Here is an 11,898-nt window from a genome sequence, read left to right on the forward strand (position 1 = left end):
ACAGAGCCTTTTATTCCTCTAAGTCCTATTCAATTAGCAGCCTTATGGGTAAACTGAAACATATAGTAAAACAAAACAAAGAAAACAAATAAGAGATATTAATTCAAAATTTAAAGAGGCCCATTAGGCGTTGTGTCTCTTTTGTGGTAGGACAGCACTTATAATTAACGTGGAAGTTTTAAGATGTTTTTGACTTCCTGATCTCTAGAACTATCAAGATGATGGGCTCCTTAGTTTTGAGGGCTATATTTTCATCCTCTGGTATACATATGACTTATGAAAGCATTCAGAATTTTCTCTAATTCTGGTTCACCGTGGACAATCAAAATGATGTCATCATAACAGAGGAACAGTGTGATTTATGGATCCCAAGATAAAGTTCCTGCAGTCTAGAATATTAGAGTGAGTTTATTCATATTGAGGAAAAACATAAGAGATACTGCTCACCTTACTACGTTAAAGCAAATGTTTTTATGACCTTTACTACCACATACACAGGGGGAAAACTCCCCCCTGCTAATGGGTGCATAAAAGTATGAAGTTCTTTTTTGATTTGCTTCTGTAAGTACACCACTTCTTGAACAAGGTTTCATTTTGATCCAGTGCTAATATGGTTTGTGATAACCCATCTCTGTTCCCAAGAATTCATCAAATACCTGAATAGAATTATTATGTGGTAATCAATACTCTTCATGTTCCATTTCATATGGGGCAAAAATTCTGTACTTTCTCCAGAAATAAGCTATCTCTTTCCATCTACTATTTAGATATAAATATGGTCTTCTTTCCCTTTTCTATGATGATGACAATAACACCCTGGGTCAAGAAACTGATAAGGTATAAAGTGATAAAATGGAACAAAACACATAAAGAGGGATATGGGATAAGACAATGTGTATGTTTTTGAAGCTAAGTTGGTATCTCTTCAAATTGGTAAATTATAGATGCAGGTTATATAATATAAACCCCAGGGTACCCATAAAGAAAGTATTTAAAAATATACAGAAACAGGAGCCCAGACCAAGAAGGAGAGCCTTTAATCCTCTATAGCTTAGTGCAATGCCTGGATACAACCAAGAGTGTAATAAGCAGATAATCAAAAAGTATTGGCAAAGTCCCTTGAGGGAGGGGAGAAAAATTATGGAACTATTAAAGTTTATCACCGGTGAAACACTGAATACTGTGACAAGCATTAGGGACACCCAAATCAATAGACCAAGCCTTTGATCTTGAGGCTTTCCCTTGTGAAGTTTATGTATGTAAAGGAGAAGCTTAGCCTATCTATAGGTATGCATAAGAGTCACCTCTGGAGGACCTCTTCTGTTGCTCAGAAGTGGTCTTTCTCTCTCTAAGCCCAACTCTGCAAGTAAAACCATTGTGCTCTCCCCATGTGGGATATGACATGCAGGGATGAAAGTCTCCCTGGTGGCATAGGAGATGACCCCTAGGGATGAGCCTAGCCCTGGCATCATGGGATCAACAATGCCATCTTGCCCAAAGGGGGGAAAAGGAGTGTAACATGTAAGGTATCCGTGGCTGATAGAGTTCAAATAGCATTGGGAGGCTACACTGGAGGTCACTCTTACACATTCTTTAGTTAGACATTGCTACCTACCACAACTTGCCAAACCCCAACCAAAATTACTTCCAATCCTAAAGAATACCTAGTGCATTTCATAAGATTCTACAAAGGTTCTATGCACTAGTGTAACTTTGCATTTAACCAAAACCTTCAACCTCCAGATAGGTCCCTGGACAAGGTAAGTCCTGAAATGCAGAGGGGCCAGCCTTTCCAAAACATCAACTAGTTCCATCCCCCATCCCATATTATCGATAGCCCCTTCCAACATGAAAAAGTTAGAATAACCATAGCCCAAATACCCCTAAAGAGTGGTAGAAAGATCAAAGTTGATGGTGGGGTTATACAGAAAATGTAGTATTTAACAAATGAATATGAATGCTGAATCATTATACTGATATTTCTTTTAGTCTGCAGTACCTTAGGGCAGTTAGAAATAAAATCCTAAAATTGTGGACTTGTAACCCATAGCAATCTCTGAAATCTGATATAAAACTAATTATTGCAATGTACTTTGAAAATTATTGTTTTTATATATATATGTTATTTAAACAGAAGGAGGATTATAACAGAGAAGATAGGATTAACAAATGAGTATGACTGCTGAATTATTATATTCATATTTATTTGGTCTACAGTGTCTTGGAGTAGCTAAAAGAAGAAAAGAAAAATTGCCAGTCTGCAACCCATACTAAACTTTAAAATCTGTTCTATAACTACTTGCTAAAATGTACTTGTAAATTTATTGTTTTTTGTATATATGCTACTTTTCACAATAAAAAAGAAAAAAAAATACATATAGCAACAGAAATGAGAAAGGAACCAGTCTGATACATCATAAAAGACCAACTATACAAAAAAGGAGGCTGCAATAAAGGAAAAAGAGAGCCAAAAAAAAGGAAAAGACATAAAAACAAAAGGACAAAATGGCTGAAGTACTATTTTACAGTAATAGCATTGAATATTAATGGAATAAACTCCCCAATCACAAGACACAAGTTGGAAGAATGAATAAAAACGATGATCCAACTATTTAGTGCTTACAAAAGACCCATCTTTGACCCAAAGATCCAAACAAAGTTGAAAATAAAAGGATGGAAAAACATATTCCATGAAAACACTAACCTACAAAGAGGTAGAGTAGATATACTGATATTGCACCAAACAGGCTTTAAGTCAAAAGCTGCTATAAAATTTACATAAGGACACTGTACACTTACATAAGGGGCAAAACACCAAGAAGAAATAATAGTCATAAATATTTATGCAACTAACAATGGTGCCCCGAAATACATGAGGCAAAATTGAAGAGAGAAAAAGACACCTACATAATATTTGGAGACTTCAATACACCACTCTCATCAATAGATAGAATATCTAGAAAGAAGATCAAGAAGGAAGAAGAGAACTTGAGAAACTATAATGAGTGAACTAGACCTAACAAACATAACCCAGAATGCTGAAACCTAAAATAGCAGGACATATATTTTTCTCAAATGAACATGTAGGGGTCTAGGGTAGACCATATGCTGGGTCATAAAATAAATCTCAATAAATTTAAAAAGAGTGTAATGATGCAAAGCATAGTCTATGACCATGATATATTGAAGTTGGAAATTAATAATAGGCAGAGACCTGGAAAATCCACAAATATATGCAAGTTAAATAACACTATTAAACAATCAGTGGATCAACGAAAAAATTTCAAAGGAAATCAGTAAATATCTTGACAAGAATGAACATAAGAACATAGCATATGAAAACTTATCAGAAGTAGTCAAGATTGTGCTTAGAGGGAAACTACTTGCCCTAAATAATTACATTTAAAAAGAAGAAAGGGCTAAAATCAAAGACCTAACTGACACTGGCAGGAACTAGGAAAAAAAAAAAAAAAAAAAAAAGAGAAAAGAAAATTAACCCAAAGCAAGCATAAGGAAAAAAATAAAAAGGATTAGAGAAGAAATAAATGAAATTGAAAATAAAAGAAATATTTGAATGTATTAACAAAATGAAGTTAATTCTATGAAAAGAATCAATAAAATTGACAAATCTTTAGCTAGGCTGATAAAGAAAAAAAGAGAAAAGATGTAAATAAATAAAATCAGAAATGAGACAGGGCATTTCTGTTGACCCCACAGAAATAAAAAAGAATCACAAGAAGATAAAATGAACAACTGCACATCAACAAATCAGACAACCTAGATAAAATGGACAAATTTCTAGAAACATATAAACAATCTACACTGACTCTACAAGAAATAGAAAATCTCAATAGGCCAGTTACAAGCAAAGAATTTGAATCATACATCGAAAAACACCCAACAAAGAAAGGCTCAGCACCAAATGGTTTCACAGATGAATTCTACCAGTCACTCCAATAATGAATACCAATCTTGCTCAAACTCTTTCAAAAAATTGAAGAGGTGAGAGCACTACCTAATTCATTCAATGACGCCAACATCACCCTAATACCAAAGCCAGATAAAGATACTACAAAACAGATTATCACAGACCAATTTTTCTTCTGAATATAGATGCAAAAATCCTCAACAAAATACTTGCAAATTGGATTCAACAGCACCTCAAAAGGATTATGCACCCTGAACAAGTGGAATTATCCCAGGCATGTAAGCATGGATCAACATAAGAAAATCAATTAATACATCACATTAACAAAACAAAGGGAGAAAAACACATGACCATCTCAATTGATGCAGAAAAGGCATTTGGCAAGATTCAACATCCTTTCTTGATGAAAATACCTAAGAAAATAGGAATGGAAGGAAACTTCCTCAACATGATAAAGGCCATATATGAAAAAAAATACGGCTAACATCCAACTCAATGGTGAAAGACTTAAAAGCTTTAAAGCTTTAACTCTCAGGTCTGGATCAAGTCAAGGATGCCCACTGTCACCAATGTTATTCAACAAATTACAGGGAGTTCTAGTTAGAACAGTTAGATAAGTAAATTAAATGAAACCATCAAAACTGAATGGTGTACCATTTTGAAAATATTATGTACCCCCAGAAAAGCTGTTTCAATCCAGATTCAATCTTGTGGAGGCAGCCATTTCTTTTAATACTGATTCAGCAATGTAGGGTGGAATCTTTTGATGAGATTATCTCCATCACCAATGTTATTCAACAAATTACAGGGAGTTCTAGTTAGAACAGTTAGATAAGTAAATTAAATGAAACCATCAAAACTGAATGGTGTACCATTTTGAAAATATTATGTACCCCCAGAAAAGCTGTTTCAATCCAGATTCAATCTTGTGGAGGCAGCCATTTCTTTTAATACTGATTCAGCAATGTAGGGTGGAATCTTTTGATGAGATTATCTCCATGGAGATGTGATGCGTCCAATTGTGGGTATTAACTTCTGATTAGATGAAAATGTGACTCCACCCATTCCAGGTGGGTCTTGATTAGTTTACTGGAATCATTTAAAAGTGGAAACATTTTGGGGAATGTCAGAAAAGACAGAGCTTACAGAACTGACAGAAACCTCAGAGTGATAAAGAGAGAGCTGACAGAAATCTCAGAGCAGTGCTGACACGAATGTGGATGTGTGAAGAACAAAGAGACAGATGTTTGGAGATATTTGAACTTAACAGACACCACCATATTTTTCACTGGAGCCCTTCATTTGAACATTATCATAGGCTTAGAACTGTAAACTTGTAACTTACTAAATTCTGTTTTATAAAAGCTATTCCGATCATATATTGCATTCCGGAAGCTTGCAAACTAACACAGATGGGAAGAAGTAAAACTTTCACAATTTACCATGGGGTTAAAGTTTAATTACCTAAATATATAACAATCATATATGGTTTAATACTAATATCTTCAATAGCATGTACATACATTTATTCTATACTCCTCTTTCACCACACCATTTTTTGTACTGGTTATCGCTCATACATTATACATATTGTGGTAGTTAGATTCAGTTGTCAACTTGGCTAGGTGAAGGCACCTAGTTCTGTTGCTGCGGACATGAACCAATGGTATGGGAACCTTATCTGTTGCTGATTTACATCTGCAGTCGGATAGGAGACGTGCCTGCTGCAATGAGTGATGTTTGAGTTAATTGGCTGGTGCTTAACAGCCCAAGCAGCTTAGCATACCTCATCTCAGCACTCACAGCTCAGCCCAGCGATGCAGAAAGGAATCACCCCGGGGGAAAAATTGTTGGAACCCAGAGGCCTGGAGAGAAGGCTAGAAGAGATTACCCTGAGCCTTCCTGCATAGGAAAGAACCTCAGATGAAAGTTAGCTGCCTTTCCTCTGAAGAACTAAAAAAATAAATCCCCTTTTATTAAAAGCCATTCCGTTTCTGGTATATTGCATGCTGGCAGATAGCAAACTATAACACATATTATATCCAAAATCCTAGATTTATTATTTTTTTAAGCATTTCGACTTTACCATCTATAGAAAGTAATAACTGGAGGCACATAACAAACAATACAATACTGGTATTTAAAATTAGCAAAATGGTTTGCTTTATTACAGGTCTTTATTTTTTTTATTAATTAAAAAATTAACTAACACAACATTTAGAAATCATTCCATTCTACATACACAATCAGTAATTCCCAATATCATCACATAGATGCATATTCATCATTTCTTAGTACATTTGCATAGATTTAGAAAAAGAAATAAAAAGACAACAGAAAAAGAAATAAAATGATAATAGAGAGAAAGAAATAAAAATTTAAAAAAATTTAAAAAAACAAACAAAAAAAACTATCTCAGATGCAGCTTCATTCAGTGTTTTAACATAATTACACTACAATTAGGTAGTATTGTGCTGTCCATTTCTGAGTTTTTGTATCCAGTCCTGTTGCACAGTCTGTATCCCTTCAGCTCCAATTACCCATTATCTTACCCTATTTCTAACTGCTGATGGTCTCTGTTACCAATGACATATTCCAAGTTTATTCGCTAATGTCGGTTCACATCAGTGGGACCATAGAGTATTTGTCCTTTAGTTTTTGGCTAGTCTCACTCAGCATAATGTTCTCTAGGTCCATCCGTGTTATTACATGCTTCATAAGTTTATTCTATCTTAGAGCTGGATAATAGTCCATCGTATGTATATACCACAGTTTGTTTAGCCACTCGTCTGTTAATGGACATTTTGGCTGTTTCCATCTCTTTGCAATTGTAAATAATACTGCTATAAACATTGGTGTGCAAATGTCCGTTTGTGTCTTTGCCCTTAAGTCCTCTGAGTAGATACCTAGCAATGGTATTGCTGGGTCGTATGGCAATTCTATATTCAGCTTTTTGAGGAACCACCAAACTGCCTTCCACAGTGGTGGCACTATTTGACATTCCCACCAACAGTGGATAAGTGTGCCTCTTTCTCCACATCCTCTCCAGCATTTGTCATTTTCTGTTTTGTTGACAATGGCCATTCTGGGGGGTGTGAGATGATATCTCATTGTGGTTTTGATTTGCATTTCTTTAATGGCCAGGGACATTGAGCATCTCTTCATGTGCCTTTTGTCCATTTATACTTCCTCTTCTGAGAGGTGTCTGTTCAAGTATTTTTCCCATATTGTAATTGGATTGGCTATCCTTTTGTTGTTGAGTTGAACAATCTCTTTATAAATTCTGGATACTAGAACTTTATCTGATATGTCGCTTACAAATATTGTCTCCCATTGTGTAGGCTGTCTTTCTACTTTCTTGATGAAGTTCTTTGATGCACAAAAGTGTTTAATTTTGAGGAGTTCCCATTTATTTCTTTCTTTCTTCAGTGCTCTTGCTTTAGGTTTAAGGTCCATAAAATTGTCTCCAATTGTAAGATTCATAAGATATCTCTCTACATTTTCCTCTCACTGTTTTATGGTCTTAGACCTAATGTTTAGATCTTTGATCCATTTTGAGTTAACTTTTGTATAGGGTGTGAGATACGGCTCCTCTTTCACTCTTTTGCATATGGATATCCAGTTCTCTAGGCCCCATTTATTGAAGAGACTGTTCTGTCCCAGGTGAGGTGGCTTGACTGCCTTATCAAAGATCAAATGTCCATAGATGAGAGGGTCTATATCTGAGCACTCTATTCGATTCTATTGGTCGATATATCTATCTTTATGCCAGTACCATGCTATTTTGACCACTGTGGCTTCATAATATGCCTTAAAGTCAGGCAGCTTGAGACCTCCAGCTTCGTTTTTTTCCTCAAGATACTTTTAGCAATTCGGGACACCCTGCCCTTCCAGATAAATTTGCTTATTGGTTTTTCTATTTCTGAAAAATAAGTTGTTGGGATTTTGATGGATATTGCATTGAATCTGTAAATCAATTTAGGTAGGATTGACATCTTAACTATATTTAGTCTTCTAATCCATGAACACGGTATGCCCTTCCATCAATTTAGGTCTTCTGTGATTTCTTTTAACAGTTTTTTGTAGTTTTCTTTGTATAGGTCTTTTGTCTCTTTAGTTAAATTTATTCCTAGGTATTTTATTCTTTTAGTTGCAATTGTAAATGGAATTTGTTTCTTGATTTCCCCCTCAGCTTCTTCATTGCTAGTGTATAGAAACGCTACAGATTTTTGAATGTTGATCTTGTAATCTGCTACTTTGCTGTACTCGTTTATTAGCTCTAGTAGTTTTGCTGTGGATTTTTCAGGGTTTTTGATGTATAGTATCATATCGTCTGCAAACAGTGATAGTTTTACTTCTTCCTTCCAATTTTGATGCCTTGTATTTCTTTTTCTTGTCTAATTGCTCTGGCTAGAACCTCCAACACAATGTTGAATAACAGTGGTGATAATGGACACCCTTGTCTTGTTCTTGATCTTAGGGAGAAAGTTTTCAATTTTTCCCCATTGAGGATGATATTAGCTGTGGGTTTTTCATATATTCCCTCTATCATTTTAAGGAAGTTCCCTTGTATTCTTATCCTTTGAAGTGTTTTCAATTTGAATCTTGTCAAATGCCTTCTCTACATCAATTGAGATGATCATGTGATTTTTCTGCTTTGATTTGTTGATATGGTGTATTACATTAATTGATTTTCTTATGTTGAACCATCCTTGCATACCTGGGATGAATCCTACTTGGTCATGATGTATAATTCTTTTAATGTGTTGCTGGATTCGATTTGCTAGAATTTTGTTGAGGATTTTTGCATCTATATTCATTAGAGAGATTGGTCTGTAGTTTTCTTTTTTTGTAATATCTTTGCCTGGTTTTGGTATGAAGGTGATGTTGGCTTCATAGAATGAATTAGGTAGCTTTCCCTCCACTTCAATTTTTTTGAAGAGTTTGAACAGAGTTGGTACTAATTCTTTCTGGAATGTTTGGTAGAATTCACGTGTGAAGTCGTCTGGTCCTGAACTTTCTTTTTGCGAAGCTTTTGAATGACTGATTCAATTTCTTTACTTGTGATTGGTTTGTTGAGGTCGTCTATTTCTTCTTGAGTCAAAGTTGGTCGTTCATGCCTTTCTAGGAACCTGTTCATTTCATCTACATTGTTGTATTTATTAGCGTAAAGTTGTTCATAGTATCCTGTTATTGCCTCCTTTATTTCTGTGAGGTCAGTGGTTATGTCTCCTCTTCCATTTCTGATCTTATTTATTTGTGTCTTCTCTCTTCTTCTTTTTGTCAATCTTGCTAAGGGCCCATCAATCTTGTTGATTTTCTCATAGAACCAACTTCTGGTCTTACTGATTTTCTCTATTGTTTTCATGTTCTCAATTTCATTTATTTCTGCTCTAATCTTTGTTATTTCTTTCCTTTTGCTTGCTTTGGGGTTAGTTTGCTGTTCTTTCTCCAGTTCTTCCAAGTGGACAGTTAATTCCTGCATTTTTGCCCTTTGTTGTATTCTGATATAGGCATTTAGGGCAATAAATTTCCCTCTTAGCACTGCCTTTGCTGCATCCCATAGGTTTTGGTATGTTGTGTTTTCATTTTCATTTGCCTCGAGATATTTACTAATTTCTCTTGTAATTTCTTCCTTGACCCACTGGTTGTTTAAGAGTGTGTTGTGGAGCCTCCACGTATTTGTGAATTTTCTGGCACTCTGCCTATCATTGATTTCCAACTTCATTCCTTATGATCCGAGAAAGTGTTGTGTATGATTTCAATCTTTTTAAATTTGTTGAGACTTGTTTTGTGACCCAGCATATGGTCTCTCGTTGAGAATGATCCATGAGCACTTGAGAAAAATGTGTATCCTGCTCTTGTGGGGTGTAATGTCCTATAAATGTCTGTTAAGTCTAGCTCATTTATTGTACTATTCAAATTCTCTGTTTCTTTATTGATCCTTTGTCTAGATGTTCTGTCCATTGATGAGAATGTGAATTGAAGTCTCCAACTATTATGGTAGATGTGTCTATTTCCCTTTTCAGTATTTGCAGTGTATTCCTCATGTATTTTGGAGCATTCTGATTCGGTGCATAAATATTTATGATTGTTATGTCTTCTTGTTTAATTGTTTCTTTTATTAATAGATAGTATCCTTCTTTGTCTCTTTTAACTGTTTTACATTTGAAGTCTAATTTGTTGGATATTAGTACAGCTACTCCTGCTCTTTTCTGGTTGTTGTTTGCATGAAATATCTTTTCCCAATCTTTCACTTTCAACCTATGTTTATCTTTGGGTCTAAGATGTGTTTCCTGTAGACAGCATATAGAAGGATCCTGTTTTTTAATCCATTCTGCCAGTCTATGTCTTTTGATTGGGGAATTCAGTCCATTAACACTTAGTGTTATTACTGGTTGGGTAATACTTTCATCTACCATTTTGCCTTTTGTATTATATATATCATATCTAATTTTCCTTCTTTCTACACTCTTCTCCACACCTCTCTCTTCTGTCTTTTCATATCTGACTCTATTGCTCCCTTTAGTATTTCTTGCAGAGCTGGTCTCTTGGTCACAAATTCTCTCAGTGACTTTTTGTCTGAAAATATTTTAATTTCTCCCTCATTTTTGAAGGACAATTTTGCTCGATATAGAAGTCTTGGTTGGCAGTTTTTCTCTTTTAGTAATTTAAATATATCATCCCACTGTCTTCTCGCCTCCATGGTTTCTGCTGAGAAATCTACACATAGTCTTATTGGGTTTCCCTTGTATGTGATGGATTACTTTTCTCTTGCTGCTTTCAAGATCCTCTCTTTCTCTTTGACCTCTGACATTCTAACTAGTAAGTGTCTTGGAGAACACCTATTTGGATTATTCTCTTTGGGGTGCACTGCACTTCTTGGATCTGTAATTTTAGGTCTTTCATCAGAGTTGGGAAATTCCCGTGATAATTTCTTCCATTAGTTTTTCTCCTCGTTTTCCCTTCTCTTCTCCTTCTGGGACACCCACAGCACGTATATTTGTGTGCTTCATATTATCATTCAATTCCCTGAGCCCCTGCTCAAATTTTTCCATTCTTTTCCCTATAGTTTCTGTTTCTTTTTGGATTTCAGATGTTCCATCCTCCAGTTCACTAATTCGAACCTCTGTCTCTTGAAATCTACCATTGTAGGTTTCCATTGTTTTTTTCATCTCTTCTACTGTATCTTTCATTCCCATAAGTTCTATGATTTGTTTTTTCAGACTTTCCATTTCTTCTTTTTGTTCATCCCTTGCCTTCTTCATGTCCTCCCTCAATTTATTGATTTGGTTTTTGAAGAGGTTTTCCATTTCTGTTTGTATATTCAGAATTAGTTGTCTCAGCTCCTGTATCTCAATTGAACTATAGGTTTCTTCCTTTTACTGGGCCATATCTTCAATTTTCCTGGTGTGATTTGTTATTTTTTGCTGGCATCTGAACATTTAATCACATTTCCCTGAATGTGAGACCCAGCAGGTTGAAAGACTTTCCTGTGAAGTCTCTGGGCTCTGTTTTTCTTATCCTGCCCAGTATGTGGTGCTTGTCTGTCTGCAGGTCCCACCAGCAAAAGATGTTGTGGCTCCTTTCACTTCGGAAGGCTCTCCCTGCTGTGTGCGTGGTGGAGACAGAGGAAAGTTTGCAGGCTGGTTTTAATGGCTTCAAGTTGCGAAGTCCTGAGATCTGAATTCCTTGAGAGAAGGTTTCCACCTGAGTTGCGTTTCACCCCTCCCATGGGAAAGGTTCAGGCGGTAAAGAGCACTGACAGCAGCCTGTTTCTGCGTTTGGGGCAATTGCAACCTGTGTAATCCCGGCGCTGAGTCCAGAGGCGACCAAGCGTCTGTAGAAACAGCCACAGAAGGCTCTGTTTCACCCCCTTTCCTCTTTTTCAGTTAGCCCAATAGGCGACTTCTGCCTTGATCAGTTTCACCTGAGCTGGGGGCCTATTTTTAGTAATCAGAATTTGTTTA

The sequence above is a fragment of the Tamandua tetradactyla genome, chromosome 9, assembly GCF_023851605.1.
Source record: "Tamandua tetradactyla isolate mTamTet1 chromosome 9, mTamTet1.pri, whole genome shotgun sequence".
NCBI lineage: Eukaryota > Metazoa > Chordata > Mammalia > Pilosa > Myrmecophagidae > Tamandua > Tamandua tetradactyla.